The sequence below is a fragment of the Carcharhinus amblyrhynchos genome, chromosome 5 (genome assembly GCF_965287045.1).
Source record: "Carcharhinus amblyrhynchos chromosome 5, sCarAmb.v2.hapA, whole genome shotgun sequence".
Taxonomy (NCBI): domain Eukaryota; kingdom Metazoa; phylum Chordata; class Chondrichthyes; order Carcharhiniformes; family Carcharhinidae; genus Carcharhinus; species Carcharhinus amblyrhynchos.
In genome coordinates, this window is record NC_137328.1 from 74561637 (window position 1) to 74581332 (window position 19696).

At 43.5% G+C, this 19696-nt stretch overlaps 1 protein-coding gene across 2 annotated transcripts in view; it reads right to left on the reverse strand.

The window, feature by feature from the left end:
• The window catches only part of apc (APC regulator of WNT signaling pathway), a 215649-nt gene extending 199786 nt beyond the window's left edge, over nt 1-15863 (reverse strand). For both annotated transcript variants that reach the window (XM_080189009.1, XM_080189006.1), the window contains exon 1: nt 15706-15863. The gene's annotated coding sequence lies outside the window, so the exon portion shown is untranslated. The remainder of the gene's footprint in view (nt 1-15705) is intronic.
• Between the last annotated feature and the right edge of the window lie 3833 nt (nt 15864-19696).

The following is a 19696-nucleotide window of genomic DNA, read 5'->3' on the forward strand; positions in this document are numbered from 1 at the left end:
TCATAGTGGTGAATGTTTTTTCAGATAAGAAGGTATACAGTGGGGTTCCCCAAGGTTGAGTGTCAGCACCTCTGCTTTTCCTGATCTATATTAATGACCTGGAATTGTGTGTGCAAGACACAATGTCAAATTCCTAGATAACAAAAAATTTGGAAGTATTGCGAACTGTGACGATAATCATGATAAACTTCAAGGGGACACAGACTGATTGGTGAAATGAGCATACATATGGTAGATTAAATGTAATGCAGAGAATTGTTAAATGATACATTTTAGTAGAAGAATGAGAAAAGATTATATAAACTAAAAGGATACTATTCCAAACTCATTCTAAACATACTACGTGATATACATTACCATCAAGCCCATCAGGAAGATTAGCATGTGAAACATCAGGAAAAATGACACACTTCATCTTCATTAGTCATCCAAGTAAGAAAGCTGAAGTAAACATTTTTCAGATTTAATTATATCTGCCCTTCAAACACTCTTTAAAGTATTTCATCATAGTACTTAATTCCAACACTTCAAAATGAGCATCAGGTTTAGTCTGAGTGCACGACCAGTTTAACTCACCGAATCAAACTTCACAATTGCACCTACTTTTCTGTAGATGTACCATAAATCCTCTTATGACCTAGCACAATTAACCAGCACGGAAGTAAATAGGATAGTTCATCTAAAGTTATGGCAGACCTACTTTGCTTCATATCTAAACCAATATATTTAAAACCCACACAAATCTGACTCTGAATTTTAAGTTAATAGTTCTCAAATTCCACAGTACCATCAACACAGGGGAGTGGCATTGTGGCTTAACTAGTAATCCAAAGACCCAGGATAATACTCTGGATTCGAATCCCATCATGACAGATGGTGGAATTTAAAAACTCAATAAATTATCTGGAATTTTGGACAATCTGGGCAAATCATCATTGAGAAGGAGGTAGAAGGGGGGAGGGGTAGCATTATTAGTCAAGGATTGCATCACAGTGTCAGAGAAGAAGTTTGATGAGGACTTGTCTGTTGAGGTAGTATGGGCTAGATTAGAAATAGGAGACGAGAGGTCACCCTGTTGGGAGTCTTTTATAGACCTCCTAAAAGTTCTAGAGAGGTTGAGGAAAGGATTGCGGAGACGATCCTGGATAGGAGTGAAAGTAATAGGGTAATTGTTATGGGGGACTTTACTAATATTGATTGGAATAGCTATAGCTCTAGCTCATTAGAGGGGTCAGTTTTTGCACAAAGCGTGCAGGAAGGTTTTTTGACTCAGTATGTAGATAGACCAACTAGAGGTGAGGCTATATTGGATTTGGTGCTGGGAAATGAGCCAGACCAGGTGTTAGGCTTGGAAGTTGGTGTGCATTTTGGTGATAGTGACCACAATTCAGTTACGTTCACCTTAGTGATGGAAAGGGATAGGCATGAACCTCGGGACAGTAGTTTTAGCTGGGGGAAGGGTAATTATGAGGCTATTAGGAGAGAATTAGGAAGCATAGGTTGGACTAGGAGACTACAGGGGCTGGGAATGTCTGAAATGTGGAGTTTTTTTCAAGGAGCAGTTACTGCGAGTCCTTGATATGTATGTCCCTGTCACGCAAGGAGGAAATGGTCGAGCAAGGGAACCGTGGTGCACTAAAAAAGTTGATTCGCTGGTTAAAAGGAAAAAGGAGGCTTATGTCAGGATGAGACTTGACGGCTCAGGTAGTGCACTGGAAAGCTTTAGATTGACTAGGAGGGAGTTAAAGAGTGAGTTAAGAAGAGCTAAAAGAGGACACAAGAAGACTTTGGCTGATAGGATTAAGGAGAATCCTAAGGCGTTCTACAGATATGTTAAGAACAGAAGATTGGTTAGGGCAAGATTAGGGCCAGTTAGAGACAGCAGTGGGAAGTTGTGTGTGGAACCGGAAGAGATTGGAGAGGCATTGAACCAATATTTCTCTTCGGTATTCATGCAGGGAGACATAAATGTAGCTGTAGAGAACACTGGGTTACAGGGTTGTAAACTGGATAGTATTGCAGTTGATAAGGAGGATGTGCTAGATATTCTTGAGGGTTTGAAAATAGATAAGTCCCCTGGGCCAGACGGGATTTACCCTAGGATTCTCTGGGAGGCAAGAGGGGTGATTGCAGAGCCTCTGGCTCTGATCTTCAGGTCGTCGTTGGTCACAGGTATAGTGCCAGAAGATTGGAGGATAGCGAATGTTGTCCCATTGTTTAAGAAGGGGAACAGAGGCTTCCCCGGGAATTATAGACCAGTGAGTCTTACTTCTGCTGTGGGCAAAGTTTTAGAAAAAATTATTAGGATTTATAGTTATTTAGAGAGTAATGTATTGATTGGAGATAGTCAGCACGGTTTTGTGAAGGGTAGGTCGTGCCTTACTAACCTTATTGAGTTTTTTGAGTAAGTGACCAAAGAGGTGGATGGGGGTAAGGTGGTTGACGTGGTATATATGGACTTTAGTAAGGCGTTTGATAAGGTTCACCATGGAAGGCTTCTGCAGAAAATGCAGATGTATGGCATTGGGGGTGATTTAGTTAATTGGATCAGGAATTGGCTAGCAGATAGGAGACAGAGGGTGGTGGTTGATGGAAAGTATTCGTCATGGAGTTCGGTTACGAGTGGTGTACCTCAGGGATCTGTTTTGGGGCCATTGCTGTTTGTAATTTTTATAAATGATCTGGATGAGGGTATAGTTGGGTGGATCAGTAAATTTGCTGATGACACCAAAGTCGGAGGAGTGGTGGATAGTGAAGAGGGGTGTCATAGTTTACAGAGAGACTTGGACAAGTTGCAGAGCTGGGCCGAGAGGTGGCAGATGGAGTTTAATGCGGAAAAGTGTGAGGTAATTCACTTTGGCAGGAATAACAGATGTGTAGAGTATAGGGCTAACGGTAGGACTCTGAATAGTGTTGATGAACAGAGGGATTTAGGTGTATGTGTACATTGATCCCTGAAAGTTGGGAATCAAGTAGATAAGGTTGTTAGGAAGGCATACAGTGTCTTGGCGTTTATTGGTAGGGGGACTGAATTTAGGAGCCGCAACGTCATGTTGCAACTGTACAAAACTCTGGTGCGTCCGCACTTGGGAGTATTGTGTGCAGTTCTGGTCCCCACATTATAGGAAGGATGTGGAGGCTTTGGAGAGGGTGCAGAGGAGGTTTACCAGGATGTTGCCTGGTATGGAGGGAAGGTCCTATGAGGAGAGACTGAGGGATTTGAGGTTGTTTTCATTAGAAAGGCGGCGGCTAAGAGGGGACCTTATTGAAACATACAAGATGATTAGAGGTTTAGATAGGGTGGACAGTGATAGCCTTTTTCCTCGGATGGAGAAAGCTAGCACGAGGGGGCATAGCTTTAAATTAAGGGGTGGTAGATATAGGACGGATGTCAGAGGTAGGTTCTTTACCCAGAGGGTGGTGAGGGATTGGAATGCCCTGCCTGCTGCAGTTGTAAATGCGCCTAGTTTGGAGGTGTTTAAGAGATCCGTGGATAGGTTTATGGATGGAAAGGGATTGGCTTAGGTTAGAGGGTCATTGCTTTTTTAATTGGTCGGCGCAACATTGTGGGCCGAAGGGCCTGTTCTGCGCTGTAATGTTCTATGTTCAATGATTATCGTAAAAACCCATCTGGTACACTCGAGTCCTGCCGTGCTGATCTGGTCTGGTGTTAGTGAAGACGACGTGGAGATGTCAGCGTTGAACTGGGATAAGCACAGTAAGAAGTCTCATAACACCAGGTTAAAGTCCAACAGGTTTATTCGGTAGCACAAGCCACAAGCTTTCTGAGTGCTGCTCCTTCATCAAGTGAGTGGGAGTTGTATTCACAAACATGGCATATAAAGACACAAACTCAATTTACAAGATAATGGTTGGAATGTGAGTCTTTGCAGGTAATCAAGACTTAAAGGTACAGACAATGTGAGTGGAGAGAGCGTTAAGCACAGGTTAGAGATGTGTATTGTCTTCAGCCAGGACAGTTAGATTTTTCAAGCCTAGGCAAGTCGTGGGGGTTACAGATTGTGTGACATGAACCCAAGATTCCAATTGAGGCCATCCTCATGTATGCGGAACTTGGCTATCAGTTTCTGCTAAACGATTTTGCATTGTCGTGTGTCATGAAGACTGCATTGGAGAATACTTACCTGAAGGTCAGAAGCTGAATGCCTGCGACCGCTGAAGTGTCCCCCAACAGGAAGAGAACACTGCTCACTTGTGATGATGGCATCTGTGTCGACAGTCACCAGGCAGAAGTGTTCCCTTCCTGTTGGAGAACACTTCAGCAGTCATGGGCATTCAGCTTCTGATCTTCGGATAAGCATTCTCCAAGGAGGCCTTCATGACACACGACAACGCAGAATCATTGGGCAGAAGTGGATAGCCAAGTTCCGTACATAAGGACAGCCTCAACTGGGTTCTTGGGTTCATGTCACACTATCTGTAACCCCCACGACTTGGCTGGGCTTGAAAAATCTCACTAACTGTCCTGGCTGGAGACAACATACATCTCTTTAACCTGTGCTTAACCCTCTCTCCACTCACATTGTCTGCACCTTTAAAACTTGACGACCCTGTAACGATTCGCATTCCAACCATTATCTTGTAAATTGAGTTTGTGTCTTTACATGCCCTGTTTGTGAACACGACTCCCACTCAGCTGATGAAGGAGCAGCATTCTGAAAGCTTGTGGCTTGTGCTACCAAATAAACCTGCTGGACATTAACCTAGTGTTGTGAAATTTCTTACCGTGCTTACTGAAGACCCATAATAATGCTGTTGACTCTTAAGCGCCCTCTGAAACGGCCAAGTAAGCTAATCAGCTGTATTCAACCATGAAAAATGGAAATGAATTGGGATTCCACCCAGCGTAGGTACTGGAAAAAAAACAACAGCAACCAAGCCCTATCAACCCTGCAAAGCCCATCTGGGGGCTTGTGCCAAAATTAGGATAACTGTCTCACAGACTAATCAAGCAACAGCTTGATGTAGTCATAATCACCAAATCATACCTTACAGATAATATCCCATACACTACCATCACCTTTCCTGGTCACTGGCAGGACAGACCCAGCAGAGGTGGTGGCAGCTCAATGATATATAATCAGGAAGAAGTTACCCTGGGAGGTCTGAACCCCAAGAAGTCTCCTGGCACCAGGTCAAACATGGGTAAGGAAGCCTTTTGCTGACTACCACGTACCATCCCCCATGTTAGAATGTAGGCAGTGACAACTTTGTATTGGATGCAATGTGACCAATGGGAACAAGATGCAAGATACTGCTGACCCAGTAAACCATGGAACAATTACAGACGGGTGTAACAGTCAGCTGACCAGCTGGTTCACCAAAAATAAGGAACTATGTAGAATGGTGGGGAGCTTGGAGTGGCCCAAGGCAAGACCCCAAGTTTGGAGTAATGATGTTTCTCTATTAAATCCTTTCTTTGATTTAGTAACTTTTGTTGTACTTTCATTAGCTACATTATGAACAGTTCTTTCTGAAGAAACACTCCCCAGCTAATGAATCAGTACCCTTCCATGTTGGAGGAGTTGAACAACATTTAGAGGAAGCATTGAGGGTGGCAAGAGTGCAGAATGTACTGGGTGGGGGACTTCAATGTCCATTACCATGAGTGGCTCAGTACTACCATCACAGATCAAGTTGGCCAGAACCTAAAGAACATAGCTGCTAGAATTGTAGTCAAACACAATCTGCAACCTCATGGCACAGCACATTCTCTGCTCTACCATTGCCACCGAGCCAGAGGATTAACCCTGGTTCAATATAGAGTGCAGGCAGACATGCCATGAGCAACACCAGGCTTACCTAAAAATGAAGCGTCAATGTGATGAAGCTACAAAACAGGGCTACTTGTGTCCAAACAGCAGGTACAGCAGGCAATCGACAGAGCTAAGCAATGCCACAACCAATGGATCAGATCCGAGCTCTGCAGTCTTGACTCATCCTGCTGTAAATGGTGGGAGACAATTAAGCAGTTCACTGGAGAAGGAGGCTCCATATATATCCCACTCCTCAACAATGGAGGAGCCCTGCTCAACAGTGCAAAAGATAACGCTGAAACATTAGCTGCAATCTTCAGTTAAACATGCCCAATGGCTGATCCAACTCAGCTGGCTTTGGAAATCCCCAACATCACAGTCGTCAGTCTCCAGCCAATTCAATCCACTCCATGTGATTTCAAGAAAAGATAAAGACACTGAATACTGTAAAGACTATGAGTCCTGACAATATTACAGCAATTGTACTGAAGACTTGTGCTCCAGAACTTACTACACCCTGGTCAAGCTGTTCCAGTACAGCTACAACGCTGGCATCTGTCTGGCAATGTGGAAAATTGCCCAAGTATGTCATGTACACAAATAACAGGACAAATTCAACTTGAACAAAACTCGACAATAATCTGCTCACGGATATTCAGTCTGGGTTCACTCAGCTCCCGACTTTGTTACAGCCTTGGTTCAAACATGGATAAAAGGGCTGAATGCCAGAGGTGAGGTAAGAGTGCATGTCTTTGATAGCAAGGCAGCATTAAACCAAGTGTGGCATCAAGGAGCCCTGGAGTCAATAAGAATCAACTGGTTACGGTCATAACTCACATAAAGGAAGATGGTTGAGGTGATTGAAGGTCCATCAACTCAGCTCCAGGTCAGGGTAGTATCTTAGGCACAGCCATTTTCAGCTGCTTCAATGACATTTCTCCCACCATAAGATGTGGGGATGTTCATTGATGACTGCACAATGTTTAGTATCATTCATGGCCCCTTAGATACTGAAACAGCCTACATCCAAATCCAGCAAGACCTGGACAATATCCAGACTTGGGCTGACAAGTGGCAAGTAACATTTGTGCCACAAATGTCCCAGGCAATACCATCTCCAACAAGAGAGGATCTAATCATTGCCCCTCGACATTCAATGGCATTATTAATGCTGAATCCCCTATCAATATCCTTGGGGTTGCCACTGACTAGAAACTTAACTGGTCTAGCCATATAAATACTGTGACTACCAGAGCAAATCAAGGCTAGGAGTCCTGCAGTGAGTCACTCACCTCCTGACTCCCCAAAGCCTGTCTACCACCTACAAAACACAAGTCAAGAGTGTAATGGAAAACTCTCTACTTGCCTGAATGAATGCAACTCCAGCAAAACTCAAGGAGCCTGACATCATCCAGGAAAAGCAACCCGCTTCATTAGTACATCTTCCATAAATATTCAATTTCTCCACCACCAATGAACAGTGGCAGCATTTATACGATGCACTTTAGTAACTCACCTAGCGGGATAAAGCAGACCGGAATGTGGCGTTGAGACCAGGATAAGATCAGCCACGATCATGCTAAACGGCGGAGGTACTCAAATGGTTCAACTGCCGACTCCCGGTGCTAATTTCGATGTTCCTTAGGCAGCACATTCCAAACTCACAATCACTAATATCTGGAAAGGCAAGAGCAGTAGATACCTGGGAACACCATCGCCTAGAGTTTCCCCTCCAAGCCACTCACCATCCTAATTTGGAAATGTTCCTTCTCTGTCGCTGGGTCAAAATCCTCAAACTCCCTTCTTAACAGCTCTGTGGGTGTACTTACACCTCAAGGCCTGCATCGGTTCAAGAAGACAGCTCACCACCACCTTTTCAACTAGAGATGAGCAAAAAATGCTGGCCTAGCCGTGGCACCTTATAATTTATAACTTAAGTGATAATTTATTTATCCCATAAATAAATTTAAAAAACACGCATCAAGACGCCCAAATTCTTCCTCTATTATCAATAAAGCATTGTGGGATGTACTTTTAGTTAAATACAATCTATTTTCACAACTTTGCTGAAACATACCATAGCCTTGAAACATTGTTCAGGCCACGGACATATTTGTTTCCATGGTTCCCCTTATGCAGCTGTTACCTCTTGGGTGATTTTAGAAACACATCACACTGAGAAGTTTCCCCATGCAGAAATGCAGGCATTCATACCAACTGACTTACATTCTCATGAACGTGGTCAAAGAGCCAAAAATATTTTTAAGATTTCTTTTCCAGCTGTGAGACAGTCCGTTCTAATATCTGCTGCTCTTCAAAACCCAAGTAACCAGCCTCGCTTTAGCCTTACAAGTTCCACCAGCAAGGACATTTTCCCGGTATAAATCCACCTATGAGACAGAGTCACTTAACCCTAATCGTGTACCTCAAAATAGACTGCAAACTCTCTCCAACCATCTAACTCCCTTTGAATGTCAGCCATGGTTCAGTCGGTAGCACACTCACCTCTAAATCACAAGGCCCTGGGTTCAAATCCCAAGTCAGGACTTGACCATAAAAATCATGATTGATGTTCTAGTACAATACCGTGGGACTGATGCACGGCCAAAGGTGCTGTTTTTCAGCTGAGACATTAAACTGAGGCCCTACCTGCCCACAAAGGTGGATATTAAAGATTCTCATATTCCTATTTCAAGGAAGAGCAGGAGAATTATCTTGGTTGTGAAGATCACTATGTAAATGAACATTTTCTTTGTATCGTCAACCGATTTGCTACGGTCACATGTTAGGTGCACTAGGTAATCATGGTAGATTTCCTTCCCAAAGAACATTAAAGGAACAGTAATAATTTTTATGACAAACCAATAGTTTCAAGGTTGAGAATACACGAACTCTTTTTAATGGAATTTAAATTCATCAGCTGTCATAATCACATCTGAACTCATCGCTCCACAGCATTAGTCCATGCCTCTAGTTTATTAGTCCATAGCATACTACTGTTCCCATGCTACTAAAGACTTCAGCTGGTAGTCAAATCAATAAAATATAGAATGAAAATGTGTTTCCTTGTCCAATACCTTTAGATGGAGGACAGCTGCCTTGTTGAAGTCATGGAATGAAGGCTTACAATTGGGCACGGCAGCATCCTTCAATGCTTTTACAGATTTCACACTTCTCAATTTCTTCCAACAGTCTCAAATACTTCAACTTTATTTGCATCTTTAAGCAGCATTTTCAACCACTGACAAGTAAGATGAGTAAATTATCATAGAACCCCTACAATGCAGAAGGCAGCCATTTGGCCTATGGAACATGCACCAATCTCACCCAGGCCTTATCCCCGTAACCCCACGTATTTATCCTGATGAGGGGCAATTTAGCATGGCAAAGCTACCTAATCTACACATCTTTGGATGATGGGAGGAAACCAGAGCACCCAGAGGAAACCTATGCAGATGTGGGGAAAACGTGCAAATCCACACAACAGGGATCCAAAGCCAGCGCTCTGAGACAGCAGTGCTAACCATCGTACCACCATGCCACCCAAATTATCTATGCAATTGATCTTTGATTATCTTGGATACTATTAATATTTGTCTAACATCAGATTTTGTCAAGACGATACAACAAAGTCCTGACTTAGTAAACTACAGATCAACTGACATTCCAGGTTCATCTTATCATGCTCCACATCTAGTTATATTTGTGTCTTTTTCATAGAAGGTTTAATCAATAGGGAAGGCATTACACGAGAGGCTATATCTGTACTTAAAAATAGCTTACTTCAGTATTTTATGTGGAATTACAACTGTTCAGTGACTTCCAGATATTGCTATCACCAAAACCCAAAATAGTACTTTTCAATTGTTTAACTGTGTGTGTCAATCTTCACTACTTACTGAATCATGATACCATGATAACCAATCTCTCCTATATATGATTATAGTACGAGCACAGGTAAAAGAGTCCACGACTAACACATTCATCACAAGACCAAAACTACTGTGATCGGTATAATTCATTTGGGTTCATCATTACCTTCATCGTCATCATCACAACATTTTGAGTTCATTCCTCTTCACTCTGAGCAGTTCATCACAAAATGATGCTTCGTGTCACATCTGAAGTTTACAAATGAACTGATTCTTGGACATTCTTGGATTTAATTTGCCCAATATTGTTATTCCAACTGTTTTCTGCTGTGATAGTCATATCTGCTAAAATAGTCTTTCACTCTCATTCTGTCCTTAATCCTTCCATCCTAGGGCAGCACAGTGGTTAGCATGCTGTCTCATACCAGGACTCCAGTTCAACTACTGACTTGGGCCACTGTTTGTGGAATTTGAACATTCTCCCCGTGTCTGTGGGGGTTTCGTCTGGGTGCTCCAGAGGACTAGTCAGTGGGACTAGCTAGGGCAAATGTACAGGGAAAGGATTTGGGTGGGATTGCAGTTGATGCAGACTTGATGGGCCGAATGGCCTCCTCCTGCACTGTAAGATTCTAGATCACATAGGCACAGTGATTAACACTGCTGCCTCACAAAGCCAGGGACTTGGAGGGGGTTCAATTTCAGCCTTGGCTGACTGTCTATGTGGAGTTTGTATGTTCTCCCCATGTCTGTGTGGATTTCCACTGGGTGCTCCAAAGAGTGTGATTAGGTTGATTGGCCATGCTAAATTGCCCTTTAGTGTCAGAGGGATTAGTAGGGTAAATACATAGGCATAGAATAGTACAGCACAGTACAGGCCCTTCAGCCCTCGATGTTGTGCCGAGCTTTGTCTGAAAACAAGATCAAGTTATCCCACTCCCCAACATTCCGGTGTGCCCCATGTGCCTATCCAATAACTGCTTGGAAGTTCCTAAAGTGTCTGACTCCATTATCACAGCAGGCAGTCCATTCCACACCCCAACCACTCTCTGAGTAAAGAACTTACCTCGGACATCCCTCCTATATTCCCCAACATGAACCTTATAGTTATGCCGCCTAGGAACAGTTACATCCACCCAAGGAAATAGTCTCTGAACATCCAATATCTATCCCCCTCATCATCTTATAAACCTCTATTAAGTCACCTCTCATCTCCCTCTGCTCTAAAGAGAAAAACCCTAGCTCCCTCAACCTTTTCTCATAAGACCTACTCTCCAAACCAGGCAGCATCCCGGTATATCTCCTCTGCACGCTCTCCAATGCTTCCACATCCTTCTCATAGTGAGGTGACCAGAACTGCACACAATATTCCAAATGTGGTGTCACCAAGGTCCTGTACAGTTGCAGCATAACCCCACAGCTCTTAAACTCTAACCCCCGTTAATAAACGCTAACACACTATAAGCCTTCTTCCGGCTTTATCCACTTGAGTGGCAACCTTCAGAGATCTGTAGATATGAACCCCAAGATCTCTCTGTTCCTCCACATTCCTCAGAACTTTACCGTTGACCCAGTAATCCGCATTCAAATTTGACCTACCAAAATGAATTACCTCACGCTTATCAGGGTTAAACTCCATCTGCCATTTTCCGGCCCAGCTCTGCATCCTATCAATGTCTCTTTGCAGCCTACAACAGCCCTCCACCTCATCCAGTACTCCACCAACCGTGGTGTCATTGGCAAATTTACTGCCCCACCCTTCAGCCCCCTCCTCCAAGTCATTGATAAAAATCACAAATAGTAAAGGACCCAGCACTAATCCCTGTGGTACACTACTGGTAACTCGTCTTCAGTCTGAAAATTTTCCATCCACCACCACCCTCTGTCTTCTGTGAGATAGCCAGTTACTTACCCAATCGGCCAAATTTCCCTCTGTCCCACACCTTCTTACTTACTTCATGAGTCTACCATGGGGAACCTTATCAAATGCTTTACTAAAATCCACGTATACAACATCAACTGCTTTACCTTCATCCACACACTTAGTTACCTTCTCAAAGAATTCAATCAAATTTGTAAGACAAGTCTTATGCTTCACGAATCTGTGTTGACTATTCCGGATTAAGCTGCATCTTTCCAAGTGGTCCTAAATTATATCCCGCAGGACCTTTTCCATTAACTTACCGACCAACAAAGACCGACCAGCCTATAATTACCAGAGTCATCCCTATTTCCTTTCTTGAACAGAGAAAGGACATTCGCCACTCTCCAGTTCTCTGGCACTATCCCCATGAACAGTGAGGAGCCAAAGGTCAAAGCTAAAGCTCTGCAATCTCCTCCCTGCCTCCCAAAGAATCCTAGGATATATCCCATCTGGTCCAGGGGACTTATCGACCCTCAGGTTTTTCAAAATTGCTAATACATGTTCCCTCAGAACATCTACCTCCTCCAGCCTATCAGCTTGTATCACACTCTCATCCTCAAAAACATGGCCCCTCTCTTTGATGAAGAGTGAAGAAAATTATTCATTCATTGCCTCCCCTATCTCTTCTGACTCCATGCACGTTCCCACTACTACCCTTGACCGGCCCTAACCTCACCTTGGTCATTCTTTTATTTCTCACATAAGAGTAAAAAGCTTGGGGTTTTCCTTGATTCGACCCGCCAAGGGCATCTCAGGCTCCTCCTAGCTCTCCTAAGCCCTTTTTTTAGCTCAGTCCTTGCAATCTTGTAACCCTCAAGCTACTCAATTGAACCTTGTTCTCTCATCCTTACATATGCTTCCTTTTTCCTCTCGACAAGACATTCAACCTCTTGTGAACCATGGTTCCCTCACTCGGCCATTTCCTCCCTGTCTGACAGGGACATACTTATCAAGAACACACAGTATTTGTTCCTTGAACAGGCTCCACTTTTCATTTGTGCCTTTCCCTGACAGTTTCTGTTCCTATCTTGCCTAATCACATCATAATTACCCCTCTCCCAATTATAAACCTTGCCCTGCCATATGGCCCTATCCCTCTCCACTGCAATAATGAAAAAATACATGGGGTTATGGGAATAGGGTGCGGGTGGAATTGTTGTCAGTGCAAAGAACAAAGAACAATACAGCACAGGAACAGGTCCTTCGGCCCTCCAAGCCTGCACCAATCATGTATTCCTAACTAGACTATCTGTTTCTATCCCTATATTCGCTGGGCTGAATGGCCTTCTTCTGTACTATAGAGATTCTATTGTTGGCTGCATCTGATATCTTGACTATTCCAAAATTTATTAATCATTAAGTGTTTTATATTTGTGTCACCTCAGAGATGTCGCCTTTGTCCCAGGAAGATTGAAGGAAATTACCATTTTCCCAATAACTTTTACAAGGCAGCAGGCATCTGATCCAACTGCACACCACTTGGAACAGTACCAATCCAGGCCTGTACAAATTGCACTATCAAGCTAAGTCCATAATATAACTTTCTGAAAACTATCAAATTCTAATCATACCTCACAGGCATTTAACAGATCATCTTCCTTGTAGATTTCAACCAGGAACTGTATTAGAAGGTTTAAACCTTCTTCACGATCCAATTGGCAGACATCCACCTCAAAATACTACTATTTACTTCTTGTAAGGAACAACAACACTTCGATTGAGTCATAACCCATATCCAAATCATTTTCCACTGGTCAAATGGTTCAGACTCCAAAAATATCAGAAAGTAATCATACCCCAACATTTAAATTTGATTTCTGCCATTTTCCCCATTGACCACTAGGATTTTAGCTTTATGTCTGAAAGATGTTTCTCAGTTTCCAACCTTCACCTTCCAGCAACAATCCTCCATGGCCATATTCAACTTTAGAACTTTTTTTTCCGAGATGGCATCTGAGTATGATGACTTCTTGCAAGCTATGCACAGCATATTTTCTAATATTATCTTTTACTCTTGTTCCATGCTTCAAAAACTTCATTCTAACTCTTAAATTGTGACTGTAACACTACACTCTCCACTCTCTCCTTTCCTTCTTATGCTTTGTATAGCGTGCAAGAAACAAAATTTGCACTGTACACATGTGACAATAATAATGAATCAAATCAAATCAGATGACAGATAGAACTGGAGTCTAATCTTTACACACTTTGAAACCTATTATTAAACAGAAATACTGATGACAAATATGCACCTTCAATCATAACAACCAGTTTCAGTCTGCTCCTACATAGAAAAACTACAGCATAAACAGGCCCTTTGGCCCACAAGTTGCGCCGAACATGTCCCTATCAATGAGGCTTACCTATAACCCTCTACCTTACTAAGTTCCACGTACTTATCCAAAAGTCTCTTAAAAGACCCTATCAAATCCGCCTCCACCACCACAGCCAGCAGTCGATTCCAAGCACCCACCACCCTCTGAGTGAAAAACTTACCCCTGACATCTCCTCTGTGTCTACTTCCCAGCACCCTAAACCTGTGTCCTCTTGTGGCAGCCATTTCAGCCCTGGGAAAAAGCCTCTGAGAATCCACTTGATCAATACCTCTATCAGGTCACTTCTCATCCTTCGTCTCTCCAAGGAGAAAAGACCGCGCTCTCTCAACGTATCCTCATAAGGCATGCCAACCAATCCAGGCAACATCCTTGTAAATCTCCTCTGCGCCCTTTCTATGGCTTCCACATCCTTTCTGTAATGGGGTGGCCAGAACTGAGCACAGTACTCCAAGTGGGGTCTGACCAGGGTCTTATACTGCTGCAGCATTATCTTCCGACTCCTAAACTCAATTCCTCAATTGATGAATGCCAGTACACCATATGCCTTCTAAACCACAGCCTCCACCTGCGAAGCTGCTTTGAGCGTTCTATGAATCTGGACCCCAAGATCCTTCCGATCTTCCACACTGCCAAGAGTCCTACCTTTAATATTCTGTCATCCTATTTGGCCTGCTAAAATGAATCACCACACACTTATCTGGGTTGATGTACATCTGCCACTTCTCCACCCAGTCTTGCATCCCATCAATATTTTATTGCAACTTCTGACATCCCTCCACACTATCCACAACACCTCCAACCTTTGTGTCATCAGCAAACTTACCAACCCATCCCTCCACTTCTTCATCCAGGTCATTTATAAAAAGCACAAAAACATGAAGCACACTGCCCCTTACCCAACACAAATATTTAATTACAATTCAATTAACAATTTTCAGGATTTTATCGAGCACAATGTTGAGTAACAATTGACAAATACAAAATGTGCATATTGGAAATAATGTTTCATTTTACATTAACAGAAAATTTTGAAACATGCAGTCTGACAGCATCTGTGGAGTGAGACAATGAACTAACGTTTGAATTGACGGCCTTCTGATGAAAGGTCATTGATCTGAAACATTAATTGTTCTCCCTTCAGATGCTGCCAATCTGTTGGATTTCCAACATGTTTTTGTTTTAGATTCCCAGCAACCTCCGCATGATGCTTTTACATTAAGTTTCCTTTATCAGCACAGCCCAAATTCAAATGAACATCAAACATGTTTCAAAATATATTTTGCCTATTGACATAACAAACATAAAATAAAACTTTCTTTGTTACACAGGGAAATGGTGCATAATCTTGCTCCTTCCGAACAAATGTCAGTTTTTAAAATCTACTAGATCGGTCTCAAACTCAAATAAAAACTATATGGGATAGTCAAGCAATTAGCTGCTCATTTTCCTTCCGATTTTAAAATACGGCTCGTTCAAATCGAAAAAGAGTAAGTTGCCTTTCTGAAAACTTCAACACTATGGCTGGTTTCAGTTTAAAAACTAACTTGAAAAATGATCAATTCTAACATAATGCTTTTCTTGCTGGAAACCTAAACCTCGGGATCATGTATTGATTGGTTTTAGTGCAATGTTTGCTTGAAGCAAAAGACCCACTGGTCCTCTGTGACCCTGGCCCCAGCCCCGTTCCCACTTCAGTGATTTCCAGTCCCGCTCCGCCGGGATCACAATAAACAACGAGCAGCTACACCCCGACCAGGAACCCTACCGTCTGCCGTTAAACGACAGATGCACAGACACACCTTCTGCTGTTCCACCGACTGTCCCTCGAAGGCACCACAAGCCGAGGATCCCTTTTCTCCATGCGGTAAATAATATTTCACGGCCTTTCTCTTGCATTCCCTTTCTTCTCTCTGTTCCTCTTTCATTCACTGCCCTCCTGCGCCATGTTGGTTCAAACCGTTTCTTCTCGTCACGGGCAGGGGGCGCAGAGCCACGCATGCGCCCGTAACGCTCCGCCGCCCGGAACACTGGGATGCCGAGAGGTTCTGCTGCTGAGTGGGAGGGGGCGCGCCGGGGAGGCGCGCGAGGGGGCGGGTGTCGCGCGCTGGTGAGCGCGGGGGCGGGCGCAGGGGAGATGCGCGGGGCGGGGCGGGTGTCGCGCGCTGGCAGGTGTGCAAGGTGACAATAGTCCAGTTCCAGTCTCGAAGATGAATGACCCGTTCAAACACAGATCCTTTTTCTTGTCAGCAAATTACTCGGACTCGCACAAAGCCGTTCGGATTGGAAGCAGTGCCGTAGGATTTATCATTATTCTTCCTTAATGCCCGTGGGAAAAGATTATTTGGTCATTTTCAGTAGTTTGGCAGCACAGAAACTGGAAGCAGGAGTAGGCCATGCAGCCATTGGAGAGTGCTCTTCCATTCACTTTGATCATGGCTGATCGTCAAATTCAGTATCGTGATCTCATGTGTAGGAGTAAAGTTAAGAGAGAAATCAGAAGGGCAGAAAAGGGACAGGAGATTGTTTTGATAGATAAGCAAAATAGAATCCAAAGAAGTTCTGTAAATACATAAAGGGGGAAAGACAAGGGAGAGAGTAGGGCCTCTTAAGGATCAACAAGGCCATCTAGGTGAGGATCCACAGGAGATGGGTGAATATTTCTCACTAGTATTTACTGTTGAGAAAAGCATGGATGTTAGGCAACTTGGGGAAATCAATAGTGATATCTTGAGGAGTGTACATATTGCAGAGAAAGAAGTGCAGGAACTCTTAAAATGCATCAAAGTAGATACATCCCCTGGACCTGATGAAGTGTATCCCAGGACATTGTGGGAGGCTAGGGAGGAAATTGTGGGTCCCCAGCAGAGATATTTGAATCATTGATACTCATAAGTGAGGTGCCTGAAGATTGGAGAGTGGCAAATGTTGTGCCTTTGTTTAAAAAGGGCTGCAGGGAAAGGCCTGAGATATGAGGCCAGTGAGTCTCATATCATTGGGTAAATTGTTGGAAGGTATTTTGAGAGACAGGATCTACAGGCATTTAGAGACACAAGGAGTGATCAGGGATAGTCAGTATGGCTTTGTGAGTGGAAAATCATGTCTCACAAATTTTATTGAGTTTTTTGAGAAGGTAACCAAGAAGGTAGATGAGAGCAGTGCAGTTGATGTGTATATGGACTTTAGCAAGGACTTTGACAAGGTATCGCATGGTAGGTTGTTGCATAAGGTTAAATCTCTCAGGATCCAGGGTGAGGTATCTAAATGAATACAAAATTGGCTTGATGATTGTAGAGGGTTGCTTTCCAAACTGAAGGCTTGTGATTGACAGTGTCCCTCAGGGATCAGTGCTGGGTCCACTGTTATTTGTCATTTATATTAATGATTTGGATGAGAATGTAGGAGGCATGGTTAGTAAGTTTGCAGATGACACCAAGATTGGTGGCATAGTGGACAGTGAAGAAAGTTTTCTCGGATTGCAATGGGATCTTGATCAATTGGGCCAGTGGGCTGACGAATGGCAGATGGAGTTTAATTTGGATAAATGCAAGGTGATGCATTTTGGTCGATTGAACCAGGGCAGGATTTACTCAGTTAATGGTTGGGCATTGGGGAGAGTTATAGAACAAAGAGATATAGGGGTACATGTTCATAGCTCCTTAAAAGTGGAGTCACAGGTGGACAGAGTGATAAAGAAGGAATTTAATGTGCTTGGTTTCATTGGTCAGAATATTGAATACAGGAGTTGGAACGTCTTGTTGAAGTTGTACAAGACATTGGTAAGGCCACACTTGAAATATTGTGTACAGTTCTGGTCACCCTATTAGAGAAAAGAAATTATTAAACTAGAAAGATTGCAGAAAAGATTTACTAGGATGCTACCGGGGCTTGATGGTTTGAGTTATAAGGAGAGGCTGGATATACTGGGACTTTTTTTCTCTGGAGTGTAGAAGGTTGAAGAGTGATCTCATAGAGGCCTATAAAATAATGAGGGCCATAGATCAGCTAGATAGTCAATATCTTTTCCCAAAGGTAGGGGAGTCTAAAATTAGAGGGCATAGGTTTAAGGTGAGAGGGGAGAGATACAAAAGTGTCCAGAGGGGTAGTTGCTTCACACAAAGGGTGGTGGGTGTCTGGAACAAGCTGCCAGAGGTAGTAGTTGAGGCGGGTACAATTTTGTCTTTTAAAAAATATTTAGACAGTTACATGGGTAAGAAGGGTATAAATGGATACAGGCCAAATGCAGGCATTTGGGACTAACTTCAGAGTTTAAAAAAAAGGACAGCATGGACAAGTTGGGCTGAAGGGCTTGTTTCCATGCTGTAAACCTCTATGACTATGACTTCCACCCACCCACCTCCCATATTCCTTTAGCCCCAAGAGCTGTATCTAATTTCTTCTTGAAATCAAACATTTTGGCCTCAACTACTTTCTGTGGTAGTGAATTCCACACATTCACCAACTCTCTGAGTGAAGAAATTCCTCCTCACCTCAATTTTGTTAAGGTTTAACCCTTATCGTCAAACTGTGACCCTTACTCCTGGACTTCCTCATCATTGGGAACATTTGGATGTGGTGTTTTTAGATTTTCAAAAGGCGTTTGATAAGGTGCCTCATAAAAGGTTGCTACAGAAGGTTAGGGTGCACTGAGTTGGGGGTAAGGTGTTAGCGTGGGTAGAGGATTGGTTGTCTAATAGGAAGCAGAGAGTTGGTATCAATCGGTGCTATTCTGATTGGCGTTTGGTGACTAGTGGAGTGCCGCAGGGATCAGTGCTGGGGCCTCAGCTATTTACCATTTATATAGATGATCTGGAGGAGGGGGCTGAGTGTAGGGTGACGAAATTTGCTGATGACACGAAGATGAGTGGAAAAGCAAATTGCGCGCAGGGTGTGGAAAGTCTGCAGAGGGACCTGGATAGGCTGAGCGAGTGGGCGAGGACCTGACAGATGGAGTATAATGTTAGCAAGTGTGAGGTTATCCACTTTGGCAGAAGTAATAGTAGGAGGGATTACTATTTACAGGGTGAAAAGCTGCAGCATGTTATGGTGCAGAGGAACCTGGGGGTCCTTGTGCATGAGTCACAAAAACCCAGTCTGAAGGTGCAGCAGGTGATCAAGAAGGCGAATGGAATGCTGGCCTTCATAGCGAGGGGGACAGAATATAAAAGTAGGGAGGTCTTACTGCAACTGTACAGGGTACTGGTGAGGCTGCAGCTGTGTGCAGTTTTGGTCGCCGCACTTGCGCAAGGATATTTTGGCCTTGGAGGGAGGGCAGAGGAGGTTCACTAGGCTGATAACGGAGATGAGGGGGTTGGACTATGAAGAGAGACTAAATAGACTGGGTCTGTACTTGTTGGAGGTTAGAAGGATGAGGGGGGATCTTATAGACACATATAAGATAATGAAGGGGATTGATAGGGTAGAGGTAGAGAGATTCTTCCCGCTTAGAAAGGATAGCAGGACTAGAGGGCACAGCCTCAAGATAAGGGGGGTGCAGTTTAGATCAGAGTGGAGGAGGAACTTCTTCACTCAAAGGGTGGTGAATCTCTGGAATTCTCTGCCCGTTGAAGTGGTGGAGGCTACCTCGCTAAATACATTTAAGTCACGGGTAGATAGGTTTTCGGTAGACAAGGGAATTAAGGGTTATGGGGAGAGAGCGGGAAAGTGGAACTTATCCACTTCAGATCAGCCATGATCTTATTGAATGGCGGGGCAGGCTCGAAGGGCTAGATGGCCTAATCCTGCTCCTATTTCTTATGTTTTTATGTTAACATTCTTTCTGAATCTATCCTG